This window comes from Heptranchias perlo, chromosome X, assembly GCF_035084215.1.
Source record: "Heptranchias perlo isolate sHepPer1 chromosome X, sHepPer1.hap1, whole genome shotgun sequence".
NCBI lineage: Eukaryota > Metazoa > Chordata > Chondrichthyes > Hexanchiformes > Hexanchidae > Heptranchias > Heptranchias perlo.
The window spans coordinates 16008643-16024719 of NC_090370.1; positions in this window are offsets into that span (position 1 = coordinate 16008643).

Sequence of the window (16077 nt, forward strand, 5' to 3'; positions counted from 1 at the left end):
ACACACAGCGCTGACAATCCCGAGAACAGTCAACACACAGTACTGACAATCCCGAGAACAGTCAACACACAGTACTGACAATCCCGAGTACAGTCAACACACAGCGCTGACAATCTCGAGAACAGTCAACACACAGTACTGACAATCCCGAGTACAGTCAACACACAGTACTGACAATCCCGAGTACAGTCAACACACAGCGCTGACAATCCCGAGTACAGTCAACACACAGCGCTGACAATCCCGAGTACAGTCAACACACAGTACTCACAATCCCGAGAACAGTCAACACACAGCGCTGACAATCCCGAGTACAGTCAACACACAGTGCTGACAATCCCGAGAACAGTCAACACACAGTACTGACAATCCCGAGAACAGTCAACACACAGAACTGACAATCATGAGTACAGTCAACACACAGCGCTGACAATCCCGAGAACAGTCAACACACAGCGCTGACAATCCCGAGTACAGTCAACACACAGCGCTGACAATCCCGAGAACAGTCAACACACAGTACTGACAATCCAGAGTACAGTCAACACACAGCGCTGACAATCCCGAGAACAGTCAACACACAGCGCTGACAATCCCGAGTACAGTCAACACACAGCGCTGACAATCCCGAGTACAGTCAACACACAGCGCTGACAATCCCGAGTGCAGTCAACACACAGCGCTGACAATCCCGAGTACAGTCAACACACAGTACTGACAATCCCGAGAACAGTCAACACACAGCGCTGACAATCCCGAGAACAGTCAACACACAGTACTGACAATCCCGAGTACAGTCAACACACAGTACTGACAATCCCGAGAACAGTCAACACACAGTACTGACAATCCCGAGTACAGTCAACACACAGTACTGACAATCCCGAGTACAGTCAACACACAGCGCTGACAATCCCGAGTACAGTCAACACACAGCGCTGACAATCCCGAGTACAGTCAACACACAGCGCTGACAATCCCGAGTACAGTCAACACACAGTACTCACAATCCCGAGAACAGTCAACACACAGCGTTGACAATCCCGAGAACAGTCAACACACAGCGCTAACACTCCCAAGTACAGTCAACACACAGCGCTGACAATCCCGAGTACAGTCAACACACAGCGCTGACAATCCCGAGTACAGTCAACACACAGCGCTGACAATCCCGAGTACAGTCAACACACAGCGCTGACAATCCCGAGTACAGTCAACACACAGCGCTGACAATCCCGAGTACAGTCAACACACAGTACTCACAATCCCGAGAACAGTCAACACACAGCGCTGACAATCCCGGGTACAGTCAACACACAGCGCTGACAATCCCGAGTACAGTCAACACACAGCGCTGACAATCCCGAGTACAGTCAACACACAGTACTGACAATCCCGAGTACAGTCAACACACAGCGCTGACAATCCCGAGTACAGTCAACACACAGTACTCACAATCCCGAGAACAGTCAACACACAGCGCTGACAATCCCGAGTACAGTCAACACACAGCGCTGACAATCCCGAGTACAGTCAACACACAGCGCTGACAATCCCGAGTACAGTCAACACACAGCGCTGACAATCCCGAGAACAGTCAACACACAGCGCTGACAATCCTGAGTACAGTCAACACACAGTACTCACAATCCCGAGAACAGTCAACACACAGCGCTGACAATCCCGAGAACAGTCAACACACAGTACTGACAATCCCGAGTACAGTCAACACACAGTACTGACAATCCCGAGTACAGTCAACACACAGCGCTGACAATCCCGAGAACACTCAACACACAGCGCTAACAATCCCGAGTACAGTCAACACACAGCGCTAACAATCCCGACTACAGTCAATACACAGCGCTGACAATCCCGAGTACAGTCAACACACAGTGCTGACAATCCCGAGAACAGTCAACACACAGTACTGACAATCCCGAGAACAGTCAACACACAGCGCTAACACTCCCAAGTACAGTCAACACACAGCGCTGACAATCCCGAGTACAGTCAACACACAGCGCTGACAATCCCGAGTACAGTCAACACACAGTACTGACAATCCCGAGTACAGTCAACACACAGCGCTGACAATCCCGAGTACAGTCAACACACAGCGCTGACAATCCCGAGTACAGTCAACACACAGCGCTGACAATCCCGAGTACAGTCAACACACAGCGCTGACAATCCCGAGTACAGTCAACACACAGTACTCACAATCCCGAGAACAGTCAACACACAGCGCTGACAATCCCGGGTACAGTCAACACACAGCGCTGACAATCCCGAGTACAGTCAACACACAGCGCTGACAATCCCGAGTACAGTCAACACACAGCGCTGACAATCCCGAGTACAGTCAACACACAGTACTCACAATCCCGAGAACAGTCAACACACAGCGCTGACAATCCCGAGTACAGTCAACACACAGCGCTGACAATCCCGAGTACAGTCAACACACAGCGCTGACAATCCCGAGTACAGTCAACACACAGCGCTGACAATCCCGAGAACAGTCAACACACAGCGCTGACAATCCTGAGTACAGTCAACACACAGTACTCACAATCCCGAGAACAGTCAACACACAGCGCTGACAATCCCGAGAACAGTCAACACACAGTACTGACAATCCCGAGTACAGTCAACACACAGTACTGACAATCCCGAGTACAGTCAACACACAGCGCTGACAATCCCGAGAACACTCAACACACAGCGCTAACAATCCCGAGTACAGTCAACACACAGCGCTAACAATCCCGACTACAGTCAATACACAGCGCTGACAATCCCGAGTACAGTCAACACACAGTGCTGACAATCCCGAGAACAGTCAACACACAGTACTGACAATCCCGAGAACAGTCAACACACAGAACTGACAATCCCGAGTACAGTCAACACACAGCGCTGACAATACCGAGAACAGTCAACACACAGCGCTGACAATCCCGAGTACAGTCAACACACAGCGCTGACAATCCCAAGAACAGTCAACACACAGCGCTGACAATCCCGAGTACTGTCAACACACAGCGCTGACAATCCCGAGTACAGTCAACACACAGCGCTGACAATCCCGAGTACAGTCAACACACAGCGCTGACAATCCCGAGTACAGTCAACACACAGTACTCACAATCCCGAGAACAGTCAACACACAGCGCTGACAATCCCGAGTACAGTCAACACACAGTGCTGACAATCCCGAGAACAGTCAACACACAGTACTGACAATCCCGAGAACAGTCAACACACAGAACTGACAATCCCGAGTACAGTCAACACACAGCGCTGACAATCCCGAGAACAGTCAACACACAGCGCTGACAATCCCGAGTACAGTCAACACACAGCGCTGACAATCCCGAGAACAGTCAACACACAGCGCTGACAATCCCGAGTACAGTCAACACACAGCGCTGACAATCCCGAGTACAGTCAACACACAGCGCTGACAATCCCGAGTACAGTCAACACACAGTACTGACAATCCCGAGAACAGTCAACACACAGCGCTGACAATCCCGAGAACAGTCAACACACAGTACTGACAATCCCGAGAACAGTCAACACACAGTACTGACAATCCCGAGTACAGTCAACACACAGTATTGACAATCCCGAGAACAGTCAACACACAGTACTGACAATCCCGAGTACAGTCAACACACAGTACTGACAATCCCGAGTACAGTCAACACACAGCGCTGACAATCCCGAGTACAGTCAACACACAGCGCTGACAATCCCGAGTACAGTCAACACACAGTACTCACAATCCCGAGAACAGTCAACACACAGCGCTGACAATCCCGAGAACAGTCAACACACAGCGCTAACACTCCCAAGTACAGTCAACACACAGCGCTGACAATCCCGAGTACAGTCAACACACAGCGCTGACAATCCCGAGTACAGTCAACACACAGTACTGACAATCCCGAGTACAGTCAACACACAGCGCTGACAATCCCGAGTACAGTCAACACACAGCGCTGACAATCCCGAGTACAGTCAACACACAGCGCTGACAATCCCGAGTACAGTCAACACACAGCGCTGACAATCCCGAGTGCAGTCAACACACAGTACTCACAATCCCGAGAACAGTCAACACACAGCGCTGACAATCCCGAGTACAGTCAACACACAGCGCTGACAATCCCGAGTACAGTCAACACACAGCGCTGACAATCCCGAGTACAGTCAACACACAGTACTGACAATCCCGAGTACAGTCAACACACAGCGCTGACAATCCCGAGTCCAGTCAACACACAGTACTCACAATCCCGAGAACAGTCAACACACAGCGCTGACAATCCCGAGTACAGTCAACACACAGCGCTGACAATCCCGAGTACAGTCAACACACAGCGCTGACAATCCCGAGTACAGTCAACACACAGCGCTGACAATCCCGAGAACAGTCAACACACAGCGCTGACAATCCTGAGTACAGTCAACACACAGTACTCACAATCCCGAGAACAGTCAACACACAGCGCTGACAATCCCGAGAACAGTCAACACACAGTACTGACAATCCCGAGAACAGTCAACACACAGCGCTGACAATCCTGAGTACAGTCAACACACAGCGCTGACAATCCTGAGTACAGTCAACACACAGCGCTGACAATCCCGAGTACAGTCAACACACAGCGCTGACAATCCCGAGTACAGTCAACACACAGCGCTGACAATCCCGAGTACAGTCAACACACAGCGCTGACAATCCCGAGTACAGTCAACACACAGCGCTAACACTCCCAAGTACAGTCAACACACAGCGCTGACAATCCCGAGAACAGTCAACACACAGCGCTGACAATCCTGAGTACAGTCAACACACAGCGCTGACAATCCCGAGAACAGTCAACACACAGTACTCACAATCCCGAGAACAGTCAACACACAGCGCTGACAATCCCGAGAACAGTCAACACACAGTACTGACAATTCCGAGTACAGTCAACACACAGTACTGACAATCCCGAGAACAGTCAACACACGGCGCTGACAATCCCGAGAACAGTCAACACACAGTACTGACAATTCCGAGTACAGTCAACACACAGTACTGACAATCCCGAGAACAGTCAACACACAGCGCTGACAATCCCGAGAACAGTCAACACACAGTACTGACAATCCCGAGTACAGTCAACACACAGTACTGACAATCCCGAGAACAGTCAACACACAGTACTAACAATCCCGAGAACAGTCAACACACAGTGCTGACACTCTCGAGTTCACATAACACACGGTGCTGACACTCTCGAGTTCACATAACACACAGTGCTGACACTCTCGAGTTCACATAACACACAGTGCTGAAACTCTCGAGTTCACATAACACACAGTGCTGACACTCTCGAGTTCACATAACACACAGCGCTGACAATCCCGAGTACAGTCAACACACAGTACTCACAATCCCGAGAACAGTCAACACACAGCGCTGACAATCCCGAGTACAGTCAACACACAGCGCTGACAATCCCGAGTACAGTCAACACACAGCGCTGACAATCCCGAGTACAGTCAACACACAGCGCTGACAATCCCGAGAACAGTCAACACACAGCGCTGACAATCCTGAGTACAGTCAACACACAGTACTCACAATCCCGAGAACAGTCAACACACAGCGCTGACAATCCCGAGAACAGTCAACACACAGTACTGACAATCCCGAGAACAGTCAACACACAGCGCTGACAATCCTGAGTACAGTCAACACACAGCGCTGACAATCCTGAGTACAGTCAACACACAGCGCTGACAATCCCGAGTACAGTCAACACACAGCGCTGACAATCCCGAGTACAGTCAACACACAGCGCTGACAATCCCGAGTACAGTCAACACACAGCGCTGACAATCCCGAGTACAGTCAACACACAGCGCTAACACTCCCAAGTACAGTCAACACACAGCGCTGACAATCCCGAGAACAGTCAACACACAGCGCTGACAATCCTGAGTACAGTCAACACACAGCGCTGACAATCCCGAGAACAGTCAACACACAGTACTCACAATCCCGAGAACAGTCAACACACAGCGCTGACAATCCCGAGAACAGTCAACACACAGTACTGACAATTCCGAGTACAGTCAACACACAGTACTGACAATCCCGAGAACAGTCAACACACGGCGCTGACAATCCCGAGAACAGTCAACACACAGTACTGACAATTCCGAGTACAGTCAACACACAGTACTGACAATCCCGAGAACAGTCAACACACAGCGCTGACAATCCCGAGAACAGTCAACACACAGTACTGACAATCCCGAGTACAGTCAACACACAGTACTGACAATCCCGAGAACAGTCAACACACAGTACTGACAATCCCGAGAACAGTCAACACACAGTGCTGACACTCTCGAGTTCACATAACACACGGTGCTGACACTCTCGAGTTCACATAACACACAGTGCTGACACTCTCGAGTTCACATAACACACAGTGCTGACACTCTCGAGTTCACATAACACACAGTGCTGACACTCTCGAGTTCACATAACACACAGTGCTGACACTCTCGAGTTCACATAACACACAATGCTGACACTCTCGAGTTCACATAACACACAGTGCTGACACTCTCGAGTTCACATAACACACAGTGCTGACACTCTCGAGTTCACATAACACACAGTGCTGACACTCTCGAGTTCACATAACACACAGTGCTGACACTCTCGAGTTCACATAACACACAGTGCTGACACTCTCGAGTTCACATAACACACAAGGCGCTAAATTGGGCCCTGTGGCGCCCGTTGTTTCGGCGCTACACGGCCTCTCCGACATCCAAGATGGCGTTTTGGATGCGCACGCACGTTTCCAGCATTACGTGCGCAAGATGCCATCTTGGTATCGGAGTTAGCGCAGGCGCAGATAACGAACGCTGGAATCATGTAAAGTCGACCGCACTTCGAGTACTGTGAACAGCTCTGGCCTTCATATTATAACAAGAATATAGAGGCATTGGAGAAGGTGCAAAAAAGATTTACGAGGATGATACCAGAACTGAGAGGTTATACCAATCAGGAAAGATTGAATAGGCTGGGGCTCTTTTCTCTCGAAAAGAGAAGACTGAGGGGTGACCTGATCGAGGTCTTTAAGATTATGAAAGGGTTTGATAGGGTAGATGTAGAGAAGATGTTTCCATTTGTGGGGGAGACCAAACTAGGGGCCATAAATATAAGATAGTCACTAATAAATCCAACATGGAATTCAGGAGAAATTTCTTTACCCAGAGAGTGGTGAGAATGTGGAACTCGCTCCCACAAGGTGTAGTTGAGGCGAATAGCAGAGATGCATTTAAGGGGAAGCTGGATAAACACACGAGGGAGAAAGGAATAGAAGGATAGTTTGATGGGGTTGGATGAAGAAAGGTGGGAGGAGGCTCGTGTGGAGCATAAACATTGGCAAAGACCAATCGGGCCGAATGGCCTGTTTCTGTGCAGTACTTTCCACTTAATTCTATGTAATATTTTCACATCATAGTATTATGGCTTTTTTGCCAATCACCTTAAATCTGTGTCCTCTGGTTACTGACCCTTCTGCCACTGGAAACAGTTTCTCCTTGTTTACTCCATCAAAACCGTTCTATCAATTCTCCCCTTAACCTTCTCTGTTCTAAGGAGAACAACCCCAGCTTCTCCAGTCTCTCCACATTACTGAAGTCCCTCATCCCTGGTACCATTCTAGTAAATCTCTTCTGCACCCTCTCTAAGGCCTTGACATCCTTCCTAAAGTGTGGTGCCCAGAACTGAACACAATACTCCAGCTGAGACCTAACTAGTGTTTTATAAAGGTTTAGCATAACTTCTTTGCTTTTGTACTCTATACCTCTGTTAATAAATTCCAATATGCTTTTTTTACAGCCTTCTCAACTTGTCCAGTCACCTTCAAAGATTTATGTGCATACACCCCCAGGTCTCTCTGTTCCTGCACCCCCTTTAAAATTGTACCATTTAGTTTATATTGCCTCTCCTCATTCTCCCTATCAAAATGCATCACTTCACACTTCTCTGCGTTAAATTTCATCTGCCACCTGTCTGCCCATTTCACCAGTCTGTCTGTGTTCTCCTGAAGTCTGTTACTATCCTCCACATTGTTTACTACATTTCCGAGTTTCATGTTATCTGCAAACTTTGAAATTATACCCTTTATACCCAAGTCCAGGTCATTAATATATATCAAAAGATCTGTGGTCCTAATACTGACCCCTGGGGAACACCACTGTAAACTTCCCTCCAGTCTGAAAAACAATTGTTCACCACTACTCTCTGGAAAGATTATCTGTAGTCATCAGGTATTGTTCTCTGACTATATATGCGGTAACCTTCAGGGAATCCCACACTTCACCTGACGAAGGAGAAAGCCTCCGAAAGCTTGTGATTTTCAAATAAAACTGTTGGACTAGAACCTGGTGTTGTAAGATTCCTTACATTTGTCAATGGGATGAGACAGAGACTGTCGACAGTAAATTGGGCAAATCTGTTAATGGGTAAAATGACGGAAGATCAGACAGATGGAGGTGTTCAAAAAATAATTTAATGTGATATAGAACCGGTTTGTACCTCTAAGGGGCAAGAGCTCCATTTGCCAAAAAAAAAAAGCCATAGATGACAAAAGAGGTAAGGGACAACATAAAACTGGAAGAAAAAGCACTCAAAAATGCAAAAAATAGCAGAGATACAAAGAACAGCAAAGGGTGACAAATCAGGTCGAGCTACAAAAAGGGAGTATGAAAAGAAACTTGCAAGGGATATAACAAAATCAACACAAAAAAATTACCATTGTATTAGGAAAAAGAGGGTGGTCAAGAGCAATGTGGGCCCCTTAAAAACTGATAATGGTGATATTGTAAATGAAAATAAGGAAATGGCAGACATGTTAAATAATTGCTTTGCGTCAGTATTTACAGTCGAGGCAGAGGATAGCATGCCAGACACCCCAAGGAAACTAATTTTGAATCAGGGACAGGGACTCACCATAATTAATGTAAGCAAATTAACAGTAATGAAGAAAATAATGGCACTAAAGAGTGACAAATCCCCAGGACCAGATGGTTTCCATCCCAGGGTTTTAAAGGAAGTAGGTGAGAACTCTGCAGAAGCCCTAACTATAATCTTCCAAAGTTCTCTCGATTCAGGAACCGTTCCTTTCGATTGGAAAATTGCACGTCACTCCGCTATTTAAGGTGAGAGAGGGAAACAAAGGAATTATAGACCAGTTAGCCTAATATCTGTTGTCAGGAAATTACTGGAGTCCATAATTGAGGATAAAGTGACTGAACACCTTGAACATTTTCAGCTGATCAGAGAGAGCCAGCATGGATTTGTAAAGGGCAGGTCATGCCTGACGCACCTGATTGAATTTTTTGAAGAGGTGACTAAAGTAGTGGACAGGGGAATGTCTATGGATGTTGTTTATATGGACTTCCAGAAGGCATTCAATAAAGTCCCTCATAACATAGGAACATAGGAACAGGAGGAGGCCATTCAGCCCCTCGTGCCTGCTCCGCCATTTGATAAGATCATGGCTGATCTGTGATCTAACTCCATATACCTGCCTTTGGCCCATATCCCTTAATACCTTTGGTTGCCAAAAAGCTATCTATCTCAGATTTAAATTTAGCAATTGAGCTAGTATCAATTGCCGTTTGCGGAAGAGAGTTCCAAACTTCTACCACCCTTTGTGTGTAGAAATGTTTTCTAATCTCGCTCCTGAAAGGTCTGGCTCTAATTTTTAGACTGTGCCCCCTACTCCTAAAATCCCCAACCAGCGGAAATAGTTTCTCTCTATCTGCCCTATCCGTTCCCCTTAATATCTTATAAACTTCGATCAGATCACCCCTTAACCTTCGAAACTCCAGAGAATACAACCCCAATCTGTGTAATCTCGTCTCGTAACTTAACCCTTGAAGTCCGGGTATCATTCTAGTAAACCTACGCTGCACTCCCTCCAAGGCCAATATGTCCTTCCGAAGGTGCGGTGCCCAGAACTGCTCACAGTACTCCAGGTGTGGTCTAACCAGGGTTTTGTACAGCTGCAGCATAACTTCTGCCCCCTTGTACTCCAGTCCTCTGGATATAAAGGCCAGCATTCCATTAGCCTTATTGATTATTTTCTGCACCTGTTCATGACACTTCAATGATCTATGTACCTGAACCCCAAAGTCCCTTTGGATATCCACTGTTTTTAACTTTTTACCATTTAGAAAGTACCCTGTTCTATCCTTTTTTGATCCAAAGTTGATAACCTCACATTTGTCTACATTGAATTCCATTTGCCACAGTTTTGCCCATTTACCTAATCTATCAATATCGCTTTGTAATTTTATGTTTTCATCTACACTGCTTACAATGCCACCAATCTTTGTGTCATCGGCAAACTTAGATATGAGACTTTCTATGCCTTCATCTAAATCGTTAATAAATATTGTGAATAATTGAGGCCCCAAGACAGATCCCTGCGGGACTCCAGTAGTCACATCCTGCCAATGTGAGTACTTACCCATTATCCCGACTCTCTGTCGCCTTTCGCTCAGCCAACTTCTTAACCAAATCCGTACTTTTCCCTCGATTCCATGGGCTTCTATCTTAGCTAACAGTCTCTTATGTGGGACCTTATCAAATGCCTTCTGGAAGTCCATATAAATAACATCCATAGACATTCCCCGTCCACTACTTTAGTCACCTCTTCAAAAAATTCAATCAGGTTTGTCAGGCACGACCTACCTTTCACAAATCCATGCTGGCTCTCTCTGATTAACTGAAAATTCTCGAGGTGTTCAGTCACTCTATCCTTAATTATAGACTCCAGCATTTTCCCCACAACAGATGTTAGGCTAACTGGTCTATAATTCCCTGGTTTCCCTCTCTCTCCTTTCTTAAAAAGCGGAGTGACATGTGCAATTTTCCAATGTAGAGGGACAGTTCCTGAATCTAGAGAACTTTGAAAGATTATAGTTAGGCTAAAGTTGAAGCTCATGGAATTGAGGGCAAATTATTGAACTGGTTGGGAAAATGGCTGAGCAGCAGGAGATAGAGAGTGGGGATAATGGGCAGGATCTCAAATTGGCAGAATGTGCTGAGTGGTGTCCCACAGGGATCTGTGTTGGGCCTCAACTATTCACTGTATTTATTAACGACTTAGATGACGGGATAGAGAGCCGCATATCCAAGTTTGCCGATGACACAAAGATGGAGTGTAGATGGAAGCATAAAATTACAGAGAGATATTAATAGATTAAGTGAATGGGCAAAACTGTGACAAATAGATTTCAATTTAGGCAAGTGTGAGGTCATCCACTTTGGACCTAAAAAGGATAGATCAGAGTACTTTTTAAATGGTGAAAAGCTCAAAACAGTGTAGGTCTAAAGAGACTTCGGGGTCCATGGACTTAGAACATTGAAATGTACAGGTACAGAAAATAATCAAAAAGGCTAGTGGAATGCTGGCCTTTATATCTAGAGGGCCAGAATATAAGGGGTTAGAAGTTATGCTACAGCTATACAAAACCCTGGTTAGACCACACTTGGAGTACTGTGTTCAGTTCTGGGCACCGCACCTTAGGAAGGATATATTGGCCTTGGAGGGAGTGCAGCACAGGTTTACTAGAATGATACCTGGACTCCAAGGGTTAAATCATGAGGAGAGATTACACAAACTAGGGCTGTATTCCCTGGAATTTAGAAGATTAAGGGGTGATTGATCGAAGCTTTCAGGATAATAAGGGAAATTGATAGGGTAGATAAAGAGAAACTAATTCCTCTGGTTGGGGAGTCTAGGACTAGGGGACACAGCCTAAAAATTAGAGCCAGGAGTTTCAGGAGTGAAGTTAAGAAACTCTTCTCCATGTAAAGGGTGGTAGAAGTTTGGAATGTTCTTCCACAAATGACAGTTGATGCTAGCTCAGTTGTTAATTTTAAATCTGAGATTGATGGATTTTTGTTAACCAAGGGTATTAAGGGATATGGGGCTAAGGTGAGTATCTGGAGTTAGGTCACAGATCAACCATGATCTCATTGAATGGCGAAACAGGCTTGAGGGGCTAAATTGGCTACTCCTGTTCCTACGTTTAGGTCCAACCATAATCTGTGGCTGGATTTTAAGACCAGTTCAAAATGGTTCTGCTGAAAATCAACTCTTGCTTCATTTTAATACTATCATACATTTGAAAGAAGCCGACTGGGATTTTCATCTTGCTCAGGATGGAGTGAAGCTGGGGTCTACCCTTTCCCACCTGGAGTGGCTTGATGGAAGCTCCATATTCAATGCAGCTCTTTGGTCCCTGCCATAAACTCCGTTCCCTGTCCACCGACTCCTTCCCTCTCCCTGGCCACTGTCTGAGGCTGAACCAGACCGTTCACAACCTCAGTGTCCTATTTGACCCTGAGCTGAACTTCTGATCACATATCTGCTCCATCACCAAGACCACCTACTTCCACCTCTGTAATATCGCCCGTCTCTGCCCCTGCCTCAGCTCATCTGCTGCTGAAACCCTCATCTACGCCTTTGTTACATCTAGACTGGACTATTCCAGTGCCCTCCTGGCCGCCTCCCATCTTGCATCTTCCATAAACTTGAGCTCATCCAAAACTCTTCTGCCCGTATCCTAACTCGCACCAAGTCCCATTCACCCATCACCCCTATGCTGGCTCCTGGTCCGGATAACGTCTCGATTTTAAAATTTCATCCTTCTGATCAAATCCCTCCGTGGCTTCGCCCCTCCCTATCTCCCTAATCTCCTCCAGCCCTACAACCCTCCGAGTTCTCTGCGCTCCTCCAATTCTGGCCTCTTGCGCATCCCCGATTTTAATCGCTCTGCCATTGGCGGCCGTGCCTTCAGCTGCCTAGGCCCTAAGCTCTGGAATTCCCTCCCTAAACCTCTCTTCCTCACTCTCCTCCTTTAAGACACTCCTTAAAACCTACCTCTTTGAATAAGCTTTTGGTCACCTGTCCTAATATCTCCTTATGTGGTTCAGTCTTTGATAATCGCTCCTGTGAAGCGCCTTGAGACGTTTTACTACGTTAAAGGCGCTATATAAATACAAGTTGTTGTTGTTGTTATATCCCTTCAGGGTCTGACTGGGCATCCAAGTGAAGACTGCAGCAAGTCCAGTTAAAATTAATGATGGGGATTGGTTTTGAAGTGTAACAAATGCAATATTTTATGGTTGAAAGAAGGTATGTTAAGTGGACCAGCAGGCACCAGAATGTGATTGCCCTCACCTTCCTGTATCTGCAGGCCCTATCACACCTACTTTCGAGTGATCATGCGAATTGGCTCTGCTAGCTCCATGTCAGCAGGCAGTCAATTGAAAAGCTGTGCCATCTACTGCAAGGCCACTTGCAGCTCATCTGCCCCTTATGGATGGCACTGCCAGTGGGAGTCAAGGTCATCTCATCTTTTTTGTCCCCATCTTCTTCTAGGCCAGCATTATGACCATCTGACATATCAGCCAACGTACTGCCAACAAGTATGTCAAACAGATTACTGGTGCACAGCTCTGTACGGTTTTCATTACACTGCTGTCCAATTTTGCCACACTGCTGCATTTCCGAAAATATAAGGGTCATTGGTGAACGAAAGAAAGAAAGACTTGCCTTTTGTGACCTCAGGAAGTCCCAAAGTGCTTTCCAGCCAATGAAGTACTTTTGAAGTGTAGTCACTGTTGTAATGTAGGAAAAGCAGCAGCCAATTTGTGCACAGCAAGATCCCACAAACAGCAGTGAGATAATGGCCAGATAATCTGTTTTAGTGATGTTGATTGTGGGATAAAAATTGGCCAGCACACCCTAGCATTCTCCTAAATAGTGCCATGGGATCTTTTACGTTCACCTGACAGGGCAGACAGGGCCTTAATTTAACGTCTCATCCGAAAGGTGGCACCTCTGACAGTGCAGCACTCCCTCAGTACTGCACTGGAGTGTCAGCCCAGATTTATGTCTCTGGAGTGGGACTTGAACCCACAACCTTTTGTCTCAGAAGTGAGAGTGCTACCACTGAGCCACTGCTGATACCATGGGGAAAAAAAAATTCATTAAGGCCTATTATTGGGCGTAGGTAGCGTGATCCCAATGGCCCCTGCGCAGGCAGGACGAGAACTTTGTTCGGCCTTGGTACTCACCGTCAAGCTCCGTTCAAATCCAGGCCTTGCACATCGATTCAATGCAATGTGCACTTTCCACCAGCAGAGGGAGCCCCAATCTCTTAAAGGGAGGATGTCGCTTCAAATCTCTTAAAGGTAGCTGGTACTTGTTATTTGCTAAAAGTAACAGTCTGCTGGCTGCACGGAGTATGGACGCAGATCAGACATCGCACACATAAAACACAGATGCAGGTCCCGTCCCTATGTTTACACACTGATGAATTATGTTAAAACATTGAATAAAGGTTGTGCACTACTAAATCAGACATCCTCCAATCTGCATGCCAGACCTCATCGATCTGCTGATCTGGCGTGCACCAAGGTTCTCTGCTGATGCACTAGAGGCCTTGCTGCAAGAGGTGGACAGAAGGAGGGACATCCTACATCCGCGGTGGGGGGGTGAAGAAGTCCCGTCTTCACACTGAGGACACCATCCAACGTGTTGTGTGGCACTACCACCGTGCTAAATGGGATAGATTCAGAACAGATCTAGCAGCTCAAAACTGGGCATCCATGAGGCGCTGTGGGCCATCAGCAGCAGCAGAATTGTATTCCAGCACAATCTGTAACCTCATGGCCCGGCATATTCCTCACTCTACCATTACCAACAAGCCAGGGGATCAACCCTGGTTCAATGAGGAGTGTAGAAGAGCATGCCAGGAGCAGCACCAGGTGTACCTAAAAATGAGGTGCCAACCTGGTGAAGGACTACATGCATGCTAAACAGCGGAAGCAACATGCTATAGGTAGAGCGAAGCGTCAGATCAGATCAAAGCTCTGCAGTCCTGCCACATCCAGTCGTGAATGGTGGTGGACAATTAAACAACTAATGGGAGGAGGAGGCTCTGTAAACATCTCCATCCTCAATGATGGCAGAGTCCAGCACGTGAATGCAAAAGACAAGGCTGAAGCGTTTGCAACCATCTTCAGCCAGAAGTGCCGAGTGGATGATCCATCTCGGCCTCCTCCCGATATCCCCACCATCACAGAAGCCAGTCTTCAGCCAATTCGATTCACTCCACGTGATATCAAGAAACGGCTGAGTGCACTGGATACAGCAAAGGCTATGGGCCCCGACAACGTTCCGACTGTAGTGCTGAAGACTTGTGCTCCAGAACTAGCTGCGCCTCCAGCCAAACTGTTCCAGTACAGCTGCAACACTGGCATCTACCCGACAATGTGGAAAATTGCCCAGGTATGTCCTGAGAACAAAAAGCAGGACAAATCCAATCCGACCAATTACCGCCCCATCAGTCTACTCTCAATCATCAGCAAAGTGATGGAAGGTGTCGTCGACAGTGCTATCAAGCGGCACTTACTCACCAATAACCTGCTCACCGATGCTCAGTTTGGGTTCCGCCAGGACCACTCGACTCCAGACCTCATTACAGCCTTGGTCCAAACATAGACAAAAGAGCTGAATTCCAGAGGTGAGGTGAGAGTGACTGCCCTTGACATCAAGGCAGCATTTGACTGAGTGTGGTACCAAGGAGCCCTAGTAAAATTGAAGTCAATGGGAATCAGGGGGAAAACTCTCCAGTGGCTGGAGTCATACCTAGCACAAAGGAAGATGGTAGTGGTTGTTGGAGGCCAATCATCTCAGCCCCAGGGCATTGCTGCAGGAGTTCCTCAGGGCAGTGTCCTAGGCCCAACCATCTTCAGCTGCTTCATCAATGACCTTCCCTCCATCATAAGGTCAGAAATGGGGATGTTCGCTGATGATTGCACAGTGTTCAGTTCCATTCGCAACCCCTCAGATAATGAAGCAGTCCGAGCCCGCATGCAGCAAGACCTGGACAACATCCAGGCTTGGGCTGATAAGTGGCAAGTAACATTCGCGCCAGACAAGTGCCAGGCAATGACCATCT